Source organism: Paramormyrops kingsleyae, chromosome 8 (assembly GCF_048594095.1).
Source record: "Paramormyrops kingsleyae isolate MSU_618 chromosome 8, PKINGS_0.4, whole genome shotgun sequence".
Lineage (NCBI taxonomy): Eukaryota > Metazoa > Chordata > Actinopteri > Osteoglossiformes > Mormyridae > Paramormyrops > Paramormyrops kingsleyae.
In genome coordinates this window covers 11898561-11920846 of record NC_132804.1, presented here as the reverse complement: position 1 = coordinate 11920846, position 22286 = coordinate 11898561, and the positions used below count along the sequence as shown (strand labels likewise).

The window sequence follows — 22286 nt, the reverse complement described above, 5'->3', positions numbered from 1 at the left end:
ATAAACAAAACAAGAAAATGTATTCTAGAAAGTAGCTTCCTGTACAATGACAGCTGTGATTGCAGCTCCAATATATTAAATACAGATGTGGAAGTAAGTACAGATCTACACTCCAGTTAATTACACTGCACCTCTGGGTATTATCCTGTATTCAGTCATTATCTCTCTTTTCCTCTCACTCACTCCTTCCATCTGTACTCCTCTGCCATCTTTTCATCCTATAAATGCCTCTTTGCTCTTTTGGAAGCAGCCTTCTGTGAATGTATCAAAATGTCGGGTTGACAGTCTCATTGGCTTCGTTCTGCTTCTCTGCGTTACCCCTTGTTTCAGGTCCGTCCTCATTAAAACAAAAACAAGGACATAAGCTTATATCAAAGAAGCCTATAACCCCAGCTACAATTCTCAGTACTGCTGCCTTTTGATGTTTTGACATTTGATTTTAAATTTAAACATTCACACCGAACCCTTTGATACGTCCTGGTGACGTAATTGTCGCGTTGTCCCATCGTGGTGTCAGAGAGAACGATGAACTCATTCACTGCCATGGTGCTAAAACATGCTGAGAAATTATCGGGATGCTGTTTACAGTCATTCAACTGACAAACACAGCGAGTTGAAAAGGGTATTTTCCATCCAAATACCATGCGATGGCTGGAGATGATTCCCTAACGTCATCCGCGGTGTCTCACAAAAATTGAAAGTTTAACAATCGATAATCTGATATTTACAAGCATAACAAGCTGGCAGATTCACAAAGGCATTTTTTAATGAACATTCTGCACGCGCTTGCATGAAATTGTGTTTTAAGGTGCATGATTTCTTGTTTTTTTTCATGCGGTTCGAACACAGTATGCTGTGAATTATGTATAAATATAAAAATATGAGTCACGGAAAAAGACGGATTTTCAATGGTCTCTTTGTGCTACTGCGTTACTGTTAAATGCAAGCGGAGCGGCTGGCAGGCAGGCAGCTGTACTCGCCAACACATCGCAACTTCCCTAACAACCTCTCATCAACGGTAGCGGCACGCAGGGCAATTCGCTGACCAGAGTGAGAAAATACCGACTGCGCGTGCTCATCCCCTGAGCGAGCGGCTTTGTGAGTGGGTAACTAGTTAATTAAATGCAACCTTATCTGCTCAAAGCCCAGTGGTACCACATCTATTCTAAGTTTAGATGGTACCCTGCGCTGGACCATCCTACATGGGTGTACAACCAAGCCACATGGTTCTACGTCTCAGCTAAGTTGAGGAACAGAGCTGATTGGATCAAAACATATTGATGTAGATTAATCTCGAATGGCCTCTATTTTCTCAGCCAGTGTGAAGCTTCTTCTGTGTAATGACTGTTAAAGCTCCTGCCATTTCGTGAAGGTGCCCGTGCATTCTTTCCTGTGCTGGGTTTTTGGCTTGAATCTTCCACGGCCCAGCATCCACAGAGCTGCGGCAAGTCTTTGCCTCCAGCAACCACCAGACTGAAGCAGCGCTGTCAGAGTAGGGGGACTACAGAACAGGTCATGTAATGGCAGGAGGGATCTTGCAGATACCATCAGGTTGGAGTCAATGGCTTCAAAGCAGATAAAATGGGTAGAGAAGATAAAATGCATTCAACGCTATGGACAATGATGTGGTGCTTAGCGAGGTCTGAGCAATCAGCTTGGACCGATATGGTGGAGTACGACATGGTCGACCACGTCACCTTTTGAAAACAGTTTGGGAGAGAGTACCAGTTAAATGTGAGGACTGTGATGTCCCTGGGACCAATGTGTGGGATACAGGGAAAGACCTGGCTGATATGCTTAAGGGATACTTGCTAATAGGCCTACCTGTGGTCTAGCACTGAAAACATAATCGAGCTGAAGAACAGCGCAAAGCCCTCCAGTGCGCCAGGTGGATACTTATCAGGGATAATTGCCTTGTTTACCTCGCGCACGTCCACAAAGAAGCAAAATGCCTCCCCACAGATTTTCACTGAATTGGAAATCCATGGGGAGGCATCGACTGGAACAATGAGAACCGCTTCCTGAAAGCACTGCACCTCTGACACGACACAACTATGGTAAATGGGGTCACGGGTGGAGGGAAAGGGGTGCCAACTGGGCGATGCTCTTGGAGGTTCTGGTGACGGTCTGCGCTGGCTCTGGTGAAGGATCATAAACAGCAGGTCACTGTAATGTCAGAGCACTTGTGTTCGGGGAACGTTGGGGCTTATCGCAGTCGCCGTCGGTGCAACGGAAAGAGCTCTTACTCGCGGCACTCTCTGGTTTTGGCAGAAGGCAGCGCCTGACCCGAACACAGGAAATGGATCCGAGTCAACCGATCATTTCATATCGTAATCTATGAGAATTAGCACCAGCCAACCGGTCCTACACATCACATGCTGGTAAAAGAGAAATCGCACAGAGGGACTCGCTCAACGTCCTTCATGTTGGTGGGACAGACTGCGACAGAGAGATGCAGATAGAACGGGAGATAGAGGGACCCTTGTAGGCAATAGCAAGCATGAAAATTCACATAGCACTCAATAAGAAGCGACGGCGCTGGGGGCAGCAAGCTGTACCACCAATATATATTTCACAAATAGTCACTTGTAATGCTCCACCCACCTCTGGTGCACCTCTGTGTGATGTCACCTTGCTATCCTCATAGGAAATGAGTAAACAATTAGGTAACCAGACTAACACAACATCGCTTGCTTGCATATTTGCAGTTATAGGTTATGCAGGTGTTGTTTTTAAAAACCTTACTGTCCCTCTTCAAAAATGATTTGCAAGTAAAGTTTCTTGGGGGGGGGGGGGGGGGTGCAAACACATTCAGCCCCCCATTTATCCTGGGTAGGGCACACTGTTCAAGGCTGAACACACTCCTAAGAGCAGAATGCTTTTCAAGTCAGAGGAAGCCCAGCGGAGATCAATTTGTAAACAGTGAATGTGACCTTCGCGGCCCTTCAGCTCATCCTGCAGCTGTCCTGTATGCCGGTGAGTAAAGGTGCTCCGCAAGGCAGCTGCTCACACACGCTCCGATGGGTGCTTTGGCTTTAAACATTCCCCTGGTCAAACATTAACAAACATTTACTCGACGCTTACTCCCCACGTAACCAGCAGAGTACACTTCACATGTCCTGAGCCGCTCTCCTCTACACGAGCACGGCGCCATGCTGTGCGTACAAGCAAAAACAGACAATGGGGACCTTCTTTATTTTCAGCCGCCTATGAATAGCGCCAATTCGTGAAGTCAGTCAAGCTAACCTGTGCGAGAATTCGCTGTTGTGTTACTTACCATACAGCGCTACTGCGCTAATGTTCTGTGACCAGTCATATGAGACCGAATCCATTCAGGGCTGCAGCATACCGTGTACATTTTCCATGTTTCCTGGGCAGCTCTGGCTAGTTTGGTTTATTTGAGCAGGCCCAGTTTTCCTTCATTAAGAAGACGAATGCATTGATCCTTTCCATTTTGTTTTGTACAAGGAAGACCTAATCTTTAATCAGCAGTCAGAGACATTGGAGAGGACCAAGCACAACATTACGTTAAATCATCTACAGACAAAATTTCCTTTTCAACTCTCTGTTAAAACATTAGCAGAAGACCACAATAAATACTGTATGAAATCAAATGTTGATGACGTAGAAGCATTGAAGGACAGTGCATTACCAGTGGCGTCTTCAGCTTGGTGTTCAATCTACTGTTTGAAAAAGTGCCACCCAAACACATTATCTGTGATGTTTCTCTGCATCAGAAACTTCTTGATTTGATGATATAACAAGCAGTCCGCCTCCTTTGCCTGTTGATACTAACCGCATTGGAAACTGCATTGTAGCAAAGGCCTATAAAGACGAATCAATTAATATGGTAACTGACGTGAGATCTTCCATACCCTTTGTCCGTAAGCAGAGAACTTTAATATGTTGACTGAAGACGTCAATGCCAGAACTGCTAAGGAAAATGGTCATTGAATAACTAATTTCCCAGTCTAGTATTGACTCCTTTTATAACTAATGATGAGGGAAGCAATAAAGGTGAATGTAGCTCTGGTTTTCAAATTGCAATGATAACAACATCATCTAGCCACAACCATGTGGATTCTAGATCCATTAACCTTTTGAACACAGTTCAGTCCTAAAGCTCACCATGCAGATCGGACATTATAGTGGTGAAACAGAGTTATCTAAACCCCACAGGTGGTTATTTTAAGGTTTTATCTAACACCTCCCACCATTTTTTAATACTTCCAAAGCTGAAATTTGACCAAATGGGAGGATGCTTGATGATATTCGTATGAAACATTCCCAACTAGTCAAACAGGTCTTCATGGCATACACTAATAAAAGACTAGCACCAAACGCTAAGAACCTAAGGTCAATTAATTTCAAGTTAGATACTGAATAATTCGAAAACATTTTTCACAAATATATAAAAAGATAACGTTTAGGAGTGACTGGAATTGAAGTGCATTGAGGTATAGCATAAAGTGAAGCATAAAGTGAAGCATAAAGTGAAGCATGCTATCATAATCTAACCCCCTATCCTGGGTCCAGACTGCAGGAGTCGGAGGCTTTCCCAGGCATCACAGGGCCCAAGGGTGGGAAAAAAATCAAACTCAACAGGCAATTCACAGACTAGAAGAAGTGTTGGTGTGGCTAACAGGTTCACCCGTCCTGTGGTCAGTGTGGATCCCAGTGCCCCAGTGCAGTGATGGGGACACTGTGCTGTAAAGGTGGTAATGTTCTTCGGATGAGACATAAAGCTGAGGTTCTGACTCTCTGAGGTCATAAGAGATGCCTGGGCATCTGTGTGAAAGAGTAGGGGTGGTACCCTCATGTCCTGGCTAAAAACTGCCCACTGTGGGCCTATTAAAATCTGGCTTCCTAATCATCCCCTTTATCTAACTGGTGAATTGTCTCCTGCCCCTTCCCCACCTACTGAGTGGTGAGTGTACTGGCACAGAAAGGCCACCATCGCATCATCCAGGTGGGTGCTATGCAGTGGTGGTGGTTGAAGAGGCTCCTCATTGGTTCTGTAAAGCGCTTTGGGTGTCTTGAGAAGTCCTAGATAAATGTAACATTCATTCATTCATCTACTCAAACTGACACTCTCTGGACTACACAGAGCTCACAGAAGGAGCACAGCTAACTGACAGACAGATGGAGAACCAGAAGTGTATAGAATAGCACAGGTGGGACAAGTGAGGTAGAAACATGCCTTGTAAGCATGGAAGGTGCACAATTTGGAACATTACAGACAAAGTCGGCTGTGTTAGTGTCCCCGGGTGGGTTTAGGGACGCAGACATGGAAGCATTGAGGCCATACAGGAGCTGCACTGACAAACCAGCAAACCTGGGAACCCCAATGATGTCGTGTTTATGTTACATCACAGCATTTGGCTGAGTGTTGTTGTTATGTAAGATGGGTCATATGCACCAGCATGAGAAACGAGTCCCCATAATAAAAGAAATCCCATAACACTTTTTATAAAATTGGCCATTAATTATGTATGTAAATGAACAACAATAAGCTTCTAACGCACAGCAGGATTACTCCACTCTTCTGCCCTCCGGTCTGTCCTTTCTCACACAGCCATCTACAAATTAAGGACAAATCATCACTTTGGTCTAAATGTGAAAAATTATAATCCTTGTTAATGAGAACTCATGTTTACAGAAGTATGAAGAAAAGTAACTACAGTATCTACTAATGTACATGTACTAGGACATAAAAAAGTATTAAGAAAGACAGGATTCACATTTGAATATGATAAAGTAAAAGTCTCTGGAAATAATACAGAGTTATAGAAAGAACATTGAGTAATATTATTCAGCAATTTTTACCGAACATTTTCCATGCCACAGCATGTATTTCATAAAGATACCTGTCATACAGAGGGCCTACAGATGTCCAGTTTTAGAATACTTTCACAATTTTTTTGTAAGTCATATGAAACAATGAAATCCCAAGTGTGGTACCAGAGCCTGGATACCAAGCAGTTTGGAAACGATTTTATTTTTAATCCCCCAGGCTCAGCAGGCAAAGTGCATATTCTTCTTAACAGAGAAAATTTACAATGCACCTCCAAGAGACCATCTGTGTACAGAAGAGCTTCTCATTGAAGATTTTGTATAACAGAAGAAAAAAAAAGCAGCTCTTGATACAGTGTATCTAATCTGTGCTCATCAACTCACCACTAGCATCCATATTCTAACCAGGGTGACAGGGTATGGCCAAGATGGGTATTAGTCCATCAAAGGGCAGATAGACACAAACCGTATTCTGTGGGAAATTCAGAAATACCAATTAGCATAGGTTTTCCAATCCGGTCCTCGGGGACCTACAGCCAGTCCACATTTTTGCTCCCTCTGACCTCCCTGCCAGACAGTCCACGTTTTTGCTCCCTCTGACCTCCCTGCCACACAGTCCACATTTTTGCTCCCTCTGACCTCCCTGCCAGACAGTCCACATTTTTGCTCCCTCTGACCTCCCTGCCAGACAGTCCACATTTTTGCTCCCTCTGACCTCCTTGCCAGACAGTCCACATTTTTGCTCCCTCTGACCTCCCTGCCAGACAGTCCACATTTTTGCTCCCTCTGACCTCCCTGCCAGACAGTCCACGTTTTTGCTCCCTCTGACCTCCCGGCTAGACAGTCCACGTTTTTGCTCCCTCTGACCTCCCTGCCACACAGTCCACATTTTTGCTCCCTCTGACCTCCCTGCCAGACAGTCCACGTTTTTGCTCCCTCTGACCTCCCTGCCAGACAGTCCACGTTTTTGCTCCCTCTGACCTCCCTACCAGACAGTCCACGTTTTTGCTCCCTCCCTGGGAGGGAGCAAAAACATGAACTGTCTGTGGGTCATTGAGGACCGGATTGGGAAACACAGGGTTAGCCTAACAACATGTCTTTGGACTGTGGGCGGAACCCCCATACAACATGTCAACTCCACACACATAGAGCAGAGGGAGGATTCAAACCCCCAACTCTGGAGGTGTGAGGTAACAGTGCTAAACAATGTGTGACGCACCACAAAAAAAAAGGGTAGTAAATGTTTTTAACAAATCGTCCTTCTGCATTTGATTTTCATTGATTTGACCATTACGTGCTAACATGACTTACACCTCACAGTGCTGCACATGCCAAAGGCATAAACTGGCGGAGCAAGACGTTCTCCTCGGTCCTCCTACTCCTCTCCATCACTCCAGCATCAAAAGAGGCTAAGCTAGGGACTGTCGGGCGCTGACACAAATTTATTTGATCTAACTTGATCTAAATCAAAGTAAACACATGGAACCTGCCCAGAAAAGGCTGGGCTGATGCTGATTTAGAGTTACTCACAGCTGGCATTCGGCTGGGAGGGCGTGCAGCCCAGTGACTGACCCCAACAGCCTGACCAGTGGTGTTTCTTTGACATGAGCTATCAATGAGCAGGGGTGGCATGCTGGCTCAGCAATCAGACTCGCTACCTCATACCTCCCGCATTGGAGGCTTGAATCCCACCTATATTGTGTTTGTGGAGAACAAGATGTTCTGTGGTGTGGGTTCCTTCCCACAGGCCAAAGACACCCAGTTAGGCTAACTGGTGTCTCTAAAGTCCCTATAGTATACTTTCCCTGAGATGGACTTGAACCCCAGCCTTGGGCCCTATGCTGAGTGGGAAGGGCCCGAGGTAATCCTAGCCTGGATAAGCAATTAGGGATGGATGAATATTTATGACCATGCTGTATAACATCAAAGACAATTTGAAGATACTAATTGTAATCAATAACATATCTGAGTGCTTTCAAACATGGCTTGATGTGCCTTCTCAGAAAAAAATAGCCGTAGCCATCCAGTAAACCACAGGAAAACCTCGTGAGGGATATTTACAGCCTTAATAATGCTTTCGATTTAGGGATGAGTGTTTCCAACCCAACCCTTAACACAGTGCATGCAGTGAGGAACGCAGACGCAGAGCCTTAAAAGGAAAGTCAAGTGACCTGGAAGGAGAGTTGATCATAAATTAAACCCATATTAATTTTGATTAAGATTCAAATCAAGGAAACTACCAAGAACAGGAACAACAAAACATAAATCCACTCTGGCTGCCTTCAGAACATCAATGGGGTCTCACCATCTCCAGGAATGCCCTCGTTTTGAGGTATGCTACTCTAGAATGAAGAAAGACAAGAACTCGGGTCACATGACCCAGCAGCCTTACAGAGAAGCGGAACCCGAAGTGGAAGGTATTTAACACTCCAACTTTGCCTCCTGCATTAAAAATGCAGGCCTTTACAATATGTGTGAAATGTTCATATACAACTCCAACTACCAACACAGTGCCAGGTGTTCCTGAGGAGGAATTCCATTACGGGCAGAGTGTGAAATTTACAAGCTGAGCTTGTGCAAAAAGACACGGTGAGGCACTTTCATCCACATATCAAACAGTGGAGCATTTCCAGAAGAGCACATTAGGTCACAGAAATAATGGCCATATATTTGTGGGAGGACTGAGTCACTAGGTTGACTACAACCAAAGTAAAGCTGGACATTTTAGCTGTCTTCACAAAAATGCATCTAGTTTGCTCTAACAAAATAATACTCTAACCAAATGGGAAAAAGCTGCAAGCAATACTTGCAAGGTAATTTCATATTCATCTTTTATTACTTATCGATGCTTTGGTTCTCGATAAAGACATGGGGGGGGTGGGTTAATTTGATAGCAAAATAAAGGTCTGGTCCACCTTAACAAGCTCCCCAACAACTATGCAAATCATTCAGTTTCTTGCATCCATTTTTAATAAGTGATTATTGGATTAGTCACAGTCGCCCACAGGAAACTCCGGAAATGACAGGCTGAAGGTATCTCCTGGAGAGGACCACAGTCCACTGCAGGGCACTCAGTCCACTGCAGGGCACTCAGTCCACTGCAGGGCACTCAGACACGCAGTGAGTCATTTACAGCAGTGTTTCCCAATCCGGTCCTCGGGGACCCACAGCTGCTCCATGTTTCTGCTCCCTCCAAGCTCCCGGAGCAAAAACATGGACTGTCTGTGGTCCCTGGAGGACCAGACTGGGAAACACTGATTTACAGTGATAAGCAGTGACACGAAGAGAACATGCAAATCGGCACACACCTACTGGGCCGTGGTACCACCCAATTACCACACACCTTCAAGACACACATTTAGATAAAAGAACATAAGAGCATAAGAAATTTACAAACGAGAGGAGGCCATTCGGCCTATTGAGCTCGGTTGGGGAGAACTTAACTAATAGCTCAGTTTGTTGTTAGAGTTGTTAAAATCTTATCTAGCTCTGATTTAAAGGAACCCAGGGTTTTAGCTTGCGCTACACTAGCAGGAAGACTATTCCATACTCTAACTACATGATGTATAAAGAAGTGATTTCTCAAATCCATTTTAAAATGTTCTCTCATTAATTTCCACCTATGGCCACGAGTTCTAGTATTTAAACTCTATTGAAGTAGCCATTTGGCTGAACAGCATCCAGACCTGTTAGAATCTTATATACCTGGACCATGTCCCCCCTTAGTCTCCTTTGCTCGAGGCTGAACAGATTCAGCTCAGCTAACCTCTTCTCATCAGAAATTCCTCTAAGACCAGGAATCATTCTCGTAGCCCTCCGCTGAACCCTTTCCAAGGCAGCAATGTCCTTTTTAAGGTATGGTGACCAAACCTGCACACAATATTCTAGGTGGGGTCTTACCACGGAATTGTATGATCTCAACGTCGCCTCCCTTGACTTAAACTCCACATACGAATTGCTAATTGTTTTGAAATGGATATTTCTTAGTTCTCAGCCTGTGTATGTACAGGATCAGCAAAGGAGTCAACCGGACTGTTCTGGCATGAATCCGGTTACTGCTTTTTGTTTATAATAATGGCTACCTAAGACAAAAGACAGCATAACATGCAATTTTACTGTCAGAGACCTGTTAGAGGAAACTGATAGCAGGCTCAACGTCTAATGTTGTGGCTCCACGGACTCCATTGTCTGCTCTGCTATTCATGAAGAACATGATACTCTTCAGGATTTATAAGCATCTATCAAGCAAACAATAAGGTATCAGTGTTGTTTAGTCTATGCTGAGCCTGACTGTTGATGCATGATGTTTCCAGTACTACCATCCAAAATTCAGGACGAGTGCAGCTACTAGGTGAGCATATTTACTCTGGAAGCACATTTTTCTGCTTGTTACTAAATACACAGGAAAATACATAAATAAAATTCCCTTGTTACATCCCATCCCATCCCTACTGCGCTCTCTGTTTCGAGACTTGCTGCAACTTATCTGGAAAACGGCTGAATAAATGGATATTCTCCTTCAGGATGTAACGAGAGGGTGAATTGAAACTACCCCTGAAGAAGGAAACCACTGATACTCTAATCGTTCAGTTATTAACTTCAGCTAATTTTAGGTTAATACCGTTTGATTCTTATGGGCAAAATTAATGCATTTTTGACTGTGTTTGACAAGGTCTGAGGACTCTACGGATTCCGTTACGTCAGTTTCCAGTCCATGGGACAATCTCTCATAATCACCAGAGAATGTTCCTTAATTTAAGGAGTTTTATGTCCTGACATTCCAGGAGAGCACTTGATAAATATGACTTCTGCAACAGAAATGTCTGTGAAAAGCTATAACAAAAAAGGATTTTATTTGTTTATCTATCCAACCAACTTACACATAACCCTTGGTAATTGTGATCTGATACCTATAATTTATAAGCTACTATGTTTCATTTCATGTTCTCCTAAAATATCTCAGTGTTTAAGGGATGAATGCTTGATACTAAATACTATCACAATACACTTCATTGTGAAATGTTAGTAAAAATATTTGTCATATTTGTTCTTCCTTGCAGCAAGTAAAAAAAAGAACACAAATAAAACAAAGTGAATTGATACAAATTAAATGGCCTGAATGTACCTTTACATATGAAATTCTGCTATTGTTAATAAAATTTCTACATCTAGGCCATAGAGCAGCAAAAAAGGAGGCAGAGTTGGTTATTTGCTTTTGAACACAGGAATCTCAATAACATGTCAAAATCTGAGCTCAGTTCACAAGTCAACCACCATTCAGAGAGGTGAATATTAGGCATTCAACAGCTTCATGTTCTTTTTTGATACTACAAGCTTAAGTTGTGGACTACACCTACCCCAAAAACACTCTAACTAAACACTTTGAATGGTCTCCTTTATCCCAAACTGAAGCCACTATCCAGGTTTATTTTCCAGTTGCCATGGCTACATATCATACTTCAGCAAAAATCCTGTTTACATTTGACTTTGAGCGCTGGTCCACACCCCTGACCACATCATACAGATAGGAATGGGCATCATTTTTTATGAACTGGAATTCTATTCACATTATATTGCACTAATTAAAATACTCCGAAAAAGAGCTTTGAGTTAATCACTAATCAACAAGGGACCATTGTAAATCAGCAAGATGACACTGCAGGTAACACTTAGGATCACTTGGGTCACAGCTCATGGGGTACCTTCTCATTGAACTGTCCACCGGAGTGTGTGTAAAAGAAATTTGTGAAGGCTAGGGAAGGTTTATGAGACTCTCAGAGTGAACAAAACTTTACACTAAATGCACTCTCATAATACCTTCATAATACGTTCGTGGAACTTTCGTTGTACCTTCACAATGCATTCATAGCTCACTGCAGTAAAAAAAATATTGGTTCAGAGAGCTCACCAATCAAATTGTAGAAGAGGTGGGTCCAAGCAATTAAAGCAGACTGGACCCTCCAATTGCATGTCTTGGCCCTACCTTCTATAGTTGCTTGGACCCATCTCCTCTACAATCAAATTTTTCAATCTGCAATCAGAACAATATTCTGTAAGTAAAACTCCCATGAGTTCATTCACAAGTAGCATAAGTAAATTAACATCCTCATATACCTTAACAACTTGAATATACATTAATAAGAAACATTATAAGATTTTAATGTTATTTAATGTTATTAATGTATATTAAAGCTGTTGATATATGTTAGGATGTTAAGGTATACTTACATGCAATTTATGAATGCATTATGAAGGTGCACTGATTGTTCTATGAATGCATAATGAAGGCATTATGAAGGTGCAGTCAATGTAATGTGTTATCCAAAACACTGAGTAGGACCAAGAGCTACCAGCACATTGTAGTATCTGATATTTGCCTTGATATAAATCAACATAACAAGTATCACTAAAATGATTGGTACTGGCAAGCTCCTGAGCTCGGGAATTTAATAACATCAGTCAATCGACAAGATAAAGCAGGTTTTGGTCTTACTGCAGTTCAAGAACAGCTTAGGAGCTGGTGATCACATGTTTACATGGTCACATGATCCAGGCCAGTCGTGGGCCTGTTTCCTGTTCAATCAGTTCAAATTGATACTGGGTAAATGAGTTCATGCTGTTTACATTTACTTATCAAAGCACATCACACAGTTAGCCATAAAACAAGAAAATACCAATTTATTTTGAAACGAAAGATAAATGTAATTAATTTTTATTCACAGTAAGCTGTATGGAAAATGATCAAATCAGTCCACGGGGGTTTATTAGTCAGTTACTTAGGATGAATGCTTAATGGATGATTTAAAAGAGGCTTTCAGTATTCCAGAAATGTCCAACTGAAGTCCCCTGACTGGATATATCTGTAAACAGCAGATACCAGCATGAATTCAAGGTGCTTGAAACAATCCCACAAACAATTACTTACCGTTTGGACCGTGAGTGTTTAGCTCATTATAGTACAGTGTAGCACAGTTTCCTTATTTGGAAATCACTTATTTTTGTCATTAATTTTATTCTTTCGTTTAACATTTCTTTGCCTGCCTTTTTGTTTATTTACTGGATAAAAGTTAGTCATTACTGCTGAAATGTAACATTTATGAGCATTTCTGAGCAAATCCCCCTACAGAGACTCTTACGCACTTCTGATTTAGGGCATTGATGATACAGGGTAACAGTACAAGTCACACAGCTTGGGACTAAACTTACGGTCCCTACTTTCATGCCTTAGTGAGTGATGCCGCTCTGTGAATCCCCATCACAGCAAGCGGAATTATTTTAACAGCGACTCACTCTAAGCTGTGCCTCCACACTTGTCTGTCTCTGTGACTCATGCGCACCATGCAGTCTGAGCACGACTGCAGTGGTCAGGCGGAGGTTATAAATGCTGCACAGTGCTGGTTACAAGGAAGCAGAAGCAGGCATTGATAAAGTCATGTGGCTGCAAACAACCAATCAGCACAAAGCCGCCACTCTCTCCATTGCTGGTGTCAAGGAAAAGGCCATATATGGAAAACGTCAGAAGTCAGAAAAATGTCAACAGATTAATCTACTATTTTATCTATTACAGATATTTATTGTTATTTATAATATTTATATTGTGTTTTACCAAACTGACTGTGCCAAAGCACAGTATCAGCTGGGCATGAGATCAGGGCAACAAAACCCACTTCTGAATAAGAATAATCATCCAAAGACAGACCTAAAGGAAAGTGCTGATTATCCCCATTTCTGCGCAACATGAGCAGCTGCACAAGCAGAGGATTGCGAGCAAAGTGGAGGCTGCACTGGAACTTATACGGCTTCCTGCCTTGCCTCAGCGTTATTACCACGCTGGATCTGCAAACAATCATTCAGTTTCCCAAAAAAAAGGCCCCCCGACAGTCAACAACGTATATCAGTTACACGGGACGCGGAGTGAATCCCTAACGTGTGTCTTCACGGCGGTTAATTGGCGTCCCTGTTCGGCGTGAACTCGGGGCTGGAGGATGATCGTGTGGCTCCACGCAGGCGTGACGCCACAGCAGACAGGGAGGATGAGAGGACTCATGACGTTATGTAAATGGTGGCAGGCCTTACGTAACCAGTCTATGGGGCCGAGCTGGTTCCCTCACAACCTCCACATAAAGCTTTCACAACAAGCTCAGTGCCGATGTGGAGACTTGCACACGCCACGCAGCCTGCGTTGCAGGGGACCCACTATCTGTCCATCCTTAAGCAGTTACGCAACGATACTCATGAAGCCCACGTTGGCTGTCAGGGAAGCCAGTTTGAATGCACATGCTATTCCCTGATATTTTCCCCGGTATACAGGAGAAATACATGTATACCAGCTAATTAATGACTCCAAAACCACTTTACATTTAGTAAATCCATAAGAAGCTCCATAATTAATGAACCATTTCAGTGTGTGTGTGTGTGTGTGTGTATATATATATATTTGAATTTGCCACTATGTCATATCATATCAAAAATGTTTTAATCACACTCTCCAACAACTTCATTTTTAATGTAATGTCACTTATAAATTCCAGTATATACATATATTTACCTGTATTGCAATTTTCCTGAAAACTGGTTTTAGAAATGGTCACTGTGGTAGGACTCCATACCACATCCCACCCCCCCCAAACCCCCCCCACCGGTGAGTCTGGCAAGCAGTAAAATGACCATTTTATTTTCATTTTCATTTCAATTTCCAGGTATGACTCATGCATAGTAGCCTGCTTCTTCATACAGTGATGTCATGGGTGTCAATATTGAGCTCGGAAAAATGCAGAGCATTTCATATTAATGTTATACAGATGTCACATTTAAAAAGATAATTTTATAAACTGAAGTTGAGTTAGTCCTGTGCATTTCTGTACAAATCGAAACAGAAGCATCACCTGTTGATGGGAAACGAAGATCTCTCTCCCCAACAAATATCACATCACATAGTTATATACACAGGCATCACCAATCAAAGGAAAAGGAAAAATACTTTTTCGTATTATTTGTTTAGTAGTATTTGCTTAGTAGTAACCAGCTGCATGAAAAACAATGACTCGGAGAATGGGCTTCCCTGACCAGGAGCGGTAAGGATGGGGTATCCCTGAAAATAACCGGTAACATGCCATGACTGCAACCTGGAGGAATATGACAAACGAGAACTAACTATGACTAATTACAGCACATCAGCTATTTAGATAATGCAAACATGTCAGGTGCCTAGATTTCTGAAGGGGAGTTTTACCCCAAAACGACATGAAAATCATCTGGCTCGTCGTCACATGATTTTCGGCATCGAAAAAAGTTCCCTGCACGCTTGCCCTTTGGTTCTCACCTTCTTAGGCCAAGACGAGATGTTTATGCTCGCATCTGCACTGGAATTGTAAGGATAGTAGAACTTTTTCACACTGTCAATCTTCAATACCTGTATGTGAAATAATAGGACTAGAAAAAAAAAATCTCTTTGTAGATCTTACCATGGTGATTATGAGTAGCAACATATTTAGATATTGATATTTGTGGATTTACCTTTCAAATTATGTTCTGTTCATGACTAAGGGTAATTTTCCCATGGCTTAAAGATTTACTTAAAGACCTCAAACATATGGCTTAAAGATTTACTATTAATGGGTCTTTTCAGAGCAAAGGGGTTTGTGTCCAAAAAAAACATCTACGGCTGATGACGGTTGAATGCTAGATGAGGCCAAGGTGGTAGAATGTTTGGACGTCCACGCTGTCAGATACTAGACGGCCATTGCGATTCACACTCACTGTCTTACATATGAATACATCTATCTGCATTTGTAAAAAGGACGTGCTGATGCCTGAAGAGCAGCGTCCATGGCGTTTTACACGCTGAGGATAAACTGACCCCCACAGCTCGCAGAGCGTGCAAGGCAGCAGACCCACATCAACCACCGGCAAAATGTTCCGACAGTAAATTAGACGGCAAATAGCTTTTAAAAACGAAACAGGGTGCGGGAGATCTGAGAATACCTCGTGAGAGTTCCGTGGGCAGAGCACCTGCCGTGACATTGCGAGGTAGGTCTACACCAGCTCCGCATTTCAGCCACACCGAGTACAAGTTATGTAATCACCCCAAACTGGCCTGCTTGCCTGTCAGCTGCCTGACTACAGTCATAGACCCTTTCCCATGGAAATGAGGCTTTCTGAGGCAGTGAAATGAAACGAACACAAAGAATTAAATTATTTCCCTCTAAAAAAAAATGTCATAATAAAAAAATAATAAAGCGTAGGTATGCGGCTCCTGTTCAGTGCTCTCCATTTGCAGTTCCTGCTCGGCCAGTACTTCCGATATGGACCAGTAATCCGAATCATATTCCGAAGCCCGCACTCACCAGAGTCCCTCGTCACTCTAAACAGCACTGTCATATTACCTAAAACATGGGGGGGGGGGGGGGTTCTTCCGGAAACAACAACCGATATGGTTGTGTGTCACCTTGTGCTGGAATCTGTCTGATGGATGCAAGGAGATACAGCCCTGATGTTTCCTTGATATTTTACATCACACGGGCTTAGAGCGGGGCATGTTCAAGCAACTACGTTTAGAGAAAAGCAGCTTGTGTTTAGGTACCATCGCAGTAACGGGACAGGAGCTTGATTTGCAAAGTCATGAAGAAAACCTGGAAGCCCAGCTCAGAGCAGGAAGATTCGTGTGGTTCGGTGTTTAGGTATTGCCAGAACTGAGTCACGAAAGAGAAATCAAATCCTGTACGTCTGAAATATTTCATGTCAGGGACTTATGGTTATGGTTCTCAATGAGAAGCCCGATGTGAGCATTACTAAATATGATACTAATTCAGATGGAGTCACAGAATTAAAACCACTGGACCAATAAATAAATAGGTAATTCGAGAGGTCTGCACGGTTTGGTTTGATTTTATTGGTGCTGTGGCTCTTGAAGTAAATGGAAAGGCAACGTGGCTGCAGTTGGTGACTGGGAATATAGGGGATTCGATGGGATGTAATGAACTGGTAGGGCTAAACCAAATTGATGCTGAGACACTCATGACGACAGAGACGGGTGCAAGAAAACACATTCAGGAGTCACTTTCTGTTCAGTGAGCATTACGAAATACGATGTTATTCAATGCGTATGAATACATGTAGGATGGCTGTCTTTGGACCAAAGCAAAAATCCCATGTAGATTCCTAATGGTTAGGGAAGTGTGCTTGTGATTGAAAGGTTGCTGGTTCAAATCCCTGACCAGCAAGGTACCACTGAGGTACCTTAAGCAAAGTATCACCCCTACAGGTGCTAAATAATAGCTGCCCACTGATATGTCACATATGGGCTAAATGCAGAGGACGCATTTTGCTGTGGTGTGTCAACAATGACAATTTTTTCACTTCACACCTGTATCATGTTACCTAAAGTGTGAATTTCTATTAAATCTTAACTGAAACACAAGTAAGCAAGAAAAAACATGGAAGCGTTTCATTTCCCACGATCCTTAGTTGTGTACTGTATTTGCAACCCTTTTCAATTTTAATATACAAAAATGTGTGTAATTTATTCAAATATAACTGCCTCTTGAAACTTATTTCGGGTTGTTTTGTAAAGAACCAAAGATTTTTAAACATGTCCATGATTATATTTTGATTAAATGTCTTTCACTTGACGTTATTCACCTATACCTCCCTATATGACCATGTTTAAACCATGCAGAAAGCAAAAAATGTTACCCTAAAATATCAGCTATCCTGAGCATCTAAGGAATCATGCTTTCAGCCATCAATCAAATTCCGAGAAGAAGTGAAGTCAGAGAAACTTCCACTGCAGGAAGACAGAGTAGGGGCAGTTTAAACAGTGCATTTGTGCCTTTGCTGTCGGCTGTTGTGATTGATTGGATAGCAAAAGCTGAACAGACCACCAAAGCAACATTAACAGAGAGATAAATTCAGCTCAGTACTAGTTACTAATTATACTAGTACTAGTAACCATTTTGTGTAGTTCTCGGATATCCATAATAAGCTAATGCTGCTAATTTGTCCTATTTGAGCCTTCTCTCTCTGTCTCTCTCTCTCTCATATTCATTAAGGCACATCTCTGTGAGCAAGGCTGCATTGCCGTAGGACCCTTCTGGGACAGCATTAAGCCAAAATCTGTTTTTCGCGGGTCCTGACTGTTTTTGCTGGTATTGTTAAGTTAAATAACACAATAGTAAATTCTACATACAAACATGAGTGCATAGCACGTAATTACTGCGCATTTACTGGATGCGTTTTAATTAGCTGATTTACATTATAATGACCCCGAACGCCCTCTTATTCTGAAGGCTTGGCTTGCCCGAGCTATTGCACACCATCCCTACTAACACAGAATGATAACATTTTGCAACTCCATCCCGTCGTTTTAATCTTTATACATATAAAATACTGCTGAAATATCCAGACATCCGCCCATTTTCTATTCCACTTATGAAATGAATTAATAAATATTACGTGAAGTGAAATCTGTAATCCAGACAGGTGTTTAGCTGGTTACCTCGGCTCTAAACTGGGCCACCAGTGTAAGTGGGACGCATTATATTCAAAACCAACATTTTACTAAGTAAATATCGAAATTGTTCATTTAAATGCTTTTAAAGCAAATGCAAAGTGCATAATCATACATATGACACGTATGATCCGATACGTGCAACCGATACGTGGTCAAATAATACGTTTTTAGAAGGTAACGTTTTATAATATATACAGCAAAACGCAATGCTGTAAATCATCTGGTAACAATTCAGCAATGGCAAACTGAAACCACGTCGAGACCCCGATAAATTGACTTCTATCCCTGCAGATTTCATTTCGATTTTGCATGAAAAAAAATTCTGTAGTAAAACAAAAGTTGTTTCACATTTCACCTATAACTATACTGCGGTAATAACTGGTATACTTTCCAATAACTGCAAGTAATATTTGAGGTCAGCGTGAAAACGTCCATCCGTGATGGATGACCGATCTAAATAGGACTACGATGAGCGGCGGGGATTGTCCTGTTGCGCAAAAGCGCCAAATTATTCTCTTATGCACCGACGTCTAGTTTATATCAAATATATCAACTGCCCTCAGAAGCTAAAGTCCATTATATCTGCTGGTACAACAGTATAATTGTGATCTGAGTGGACCTGGCTGCGTACGCATAGCGTGTTGAGCAAATAACTATGTAACTGTCATGAGCAAATAACTCACCTGCCGTTCCGCGAACACTGAAAACTGGAGGTTAGTTACATATTAATGTTTTGTAATAAATACTGTAGAAGATTCATACAGGTAGAGGAATAGAGCAGGCAGGTATATCTACTCGGCCTCGTTATACGTGTAAGCACGCATGCAAAATATCTCATATTTAAACGGGACGCTTTGCCAGATCACTCGCAATCTCTGAGCACCGAGTTCACTAAGCATTTTCATTTCATCTCATGTTTTTTTGTCATTGCTGAACAACGGAACATCCTTGACACGTCAATCTATGTGATGGAGCCCTCTAAGACCACCCCTACCTCCCCAAACGTGCCGTGAACCAGTAGCAGCAAAGGTCTCCACTGAAGATCAGCTGTAAGGGCCAATCCACTGCATGTCCCGACAGCACGGAGGCGAAGCCCGGCATGCGAAAGCAAGACAGCCCTCCCTCCACCTTGCAGTCGGAGGAAAAAAAGTCGTCGCTGCCGCTCCGCAAAATATTACATTGCGGCTTACGAGCTTAACAATTTATCAACGCATAATAAGGGATAGAGAGAAATGCGACGTCTCCGCAGACGCACCTGCCAAACACCCGCAATCAATGCTCCCGATTCTTACGCCTAGAAAGACGTTCTAAAATAAAATGACCTTTACTGGTCACCTTCAGAAAGGATTTGGTCACCTTTCGAATCGATTTCTCCTGAACCACCCTTACCGTAGCGATCGCAGAGGAGTAGAGGACATGGTCTTTTATAAATCGCTTATTCGTGTGCTTTGCAAAATTAATTATAAGGTGAGAGGATGAGAGGAAGAGACGCGGTGGACTGTGCAGGCTGTGCGCAACTCGAAGAAGCTCCAGCAAGCGCAATGCCCCCTCGCAAGGTTACCGGTGTGGGTACCGGTGTAAGCTGCCTCTGGATCCTCAGTGCATCAGCACACCCCTCCAGTCAAACATGCCAGCCTCACACGACGTTTAAATGTCGACACTGTGACTCCCATTCGTCACTGATTAAATGACAATTTAATATATTCAAGTTATGAGCATCTGAATCCATCCGAAAACAATCATAAGAAAAATTAGGGTTACGGCAGAGATGAACATACAAACGACAGAATGCCAAATAGTTCGGGTATTATGGGATCATACGGTAAATAACTAATTAATAAATAACACCGGAGAGAACACCCCCACTCCTCAGTCAGGATTAAAATCACGACCGCGAATGTAAGGACATTTAAAATTTTATTCATACGTTCCTTTAAGGGTAACTTATTTTTGTCGCTATTAAAAATAAATTTTAAGAGCAATATTAACATTCTTCAGTTCTGCATCAATGCAGTAGCGTTAGGTGAATCTGGTGCAAACACTAATCCTGAGGAAAAAAAATCTAATGTAGCGGATATATTTTTAAAACATTTTCCCTACCGTAAAACTGTGTATCAAATGAATACAAAACACATATAACCCAAATAAGCATCGACTTGAATGTATAAAAATAAACATCGGCATTGTAGATGTTGCTGTAAATGTTAAATACATTGACTCACCAGGCCATGTCCCAAGGACGTCAACGGGGGTTGCAGGAAAAGAAGTGGAAAGTCCAGTATTTTTCTTCTGCAACAAAAAATTTAATTCAGCCGCATCAATACCGAAAAGGTAAGTTGCCAGCCAGAGATCTTCGGTGGGTTTTTTTCCTTGTTAATCAGCCTGTTCTTTATTAATAATAAAAATTCAGATCCTCAAATAGTGCTGTTGTTGCCTAGTTCAACTGAGCTTACATGCAGAGGAAAAATGGGCGATGGAGCCACGGGATTAAAATGACTAGACCAATAAATAAACAGGTAATTCGAGAGGTCTGCACGGTTTGGTTTGATTTTATTGGTGCTGTTGCTCCTGGAATAAACGGGAAAGCAGCGCGGCAGCGGGAGGTGATGGGAAACGTGGGATATGCGTGCCCTGCTTTGCGCTGTGCGCCTCACATTAGTAGCAGCATCCGAGCAGGCTCCAGGGTGCCTATGGGGTAGGAGGGGAAAAGGTGGCACTTCTCACTCATACCTCCTCTACATCGCTGTGATCCCTCCCTCCCCCTGACTACACCGCACGTCAGCGAACACGCCGCGGCGCAAGGGCTCTGCGCGCCGGGAGGAGAGAGGCGTTTTAGCGGGATGGAGAGCAGCCTCGTCGCCGGAGCGGCTGATGTCTTGAAAAAAGGTTATGTAAAAATATGAAAATGCCCATGCAAAAAAAGGACAGCTCCGTGCTCTTAGTTTAGATATGTGTCGGTCATCTGCTCCTACTTCTAAATATCCAAAAACAGGGGCAGTGATTTAAAACGGCATTAATAGCGCTATTAATAAGAGTAGCTGCCATGTTGGATCTCATGCTACTGATCAAACTCGAATATCCTCTGAACTTGTGCCTCTCTCTTTAATTGAGGCCGAGAAGCTTGTACGATACAGACAATTAAGCGAATATGGGAAGTTGCTGCAATGTCAAAACACAACGCTCCAACCGTATCCGCACCTTACATTTTATCGTTAAAAATTGAAATATGTAGTGTCCAATGACCGAAACTGTTGTGGTAAGGGCCGAGGCAATAATTTCGAATTAGCTACTATGACAGGCACGTTTCGCGGTCTATCTCTGGCCTATGTGCTTGATGACATTACAAAAGATTTTATTTGCCATGAAATCAGTATATATACACATTATTGAACTACAAAAATTAACATTACAATGCAATTGCAAATTAAGAAATGGCGAGCTGCACCGCCATTTAAACGTACGCAAGTCACTTCTTATAATATATTGCACTGCTCAACAAAATCTTGCAATGGGTAATTATATATCCATATATAAACACACACACACACTTTCTTCCTCGAGTCACTGGCTTCTTGGCCCTGAGCTTTCATTTAAAACTTCTGACTGCCTGAAATAGCACAAAAAATCCCTACAATTTTATAGAACAAAATGTTCTTTTAATCACCTGAGGAAATGTTTTGGTGTCGATACATTATAGTAATAATAAAAAGTACTCTATTTAAAAAATGGTGCCAAGTTGCTAAAACTAATGCTATGCCATATAATTCTAACATAAATCAGTTTTCTACTATACACTTGTAATCCTATATTATGTTTTCAAACTAAGGTCACATTTAAGTTTATTTATAAAAAAAAATATGTAATGTACTGTTTCTACAATAACAATAAAAATAATGCAGAATAAGATTAAGATAGATTTTATTGATCCCAACGGAAAATTACTGAGGAGAAATTAATGTTTTCCCCTTTTTTCACAAGATCA

At 42.2% G+C, this 22286-nt stretch overlaps 1 protein-coding gene across 5 annotated transcripts in view; it reads right to left on the bottom strand.

The window, feature by feature from the left end:
* Positions 1-21061, bottom strand: part of atp2b3b (ATPase plasma membrane Ca2+ transporting 3b) — a 56453-nt gene extending 35392 nt beyond the window's left edge. Inside the window, exon 1 of one of the 5 annotated variants that reach the window (XM_072715236.1) lies at positions 20527-21061. The gene's annotated coding sequence lies outside the window, so the exon portion shown is untranslated. Of the gene's footprint in view, positions 1-18987; positions 19176-19693; positions 19847-20526 lie in introns of those variants that run through there. The other 4 variants (XM_023837406.2, XM_023837409.2, XM_023837407.2 and 1 more) reach the window with 4 other exon arrangements.
* Positions 21062-22286: the final 1225 nt, after the last annotated feature.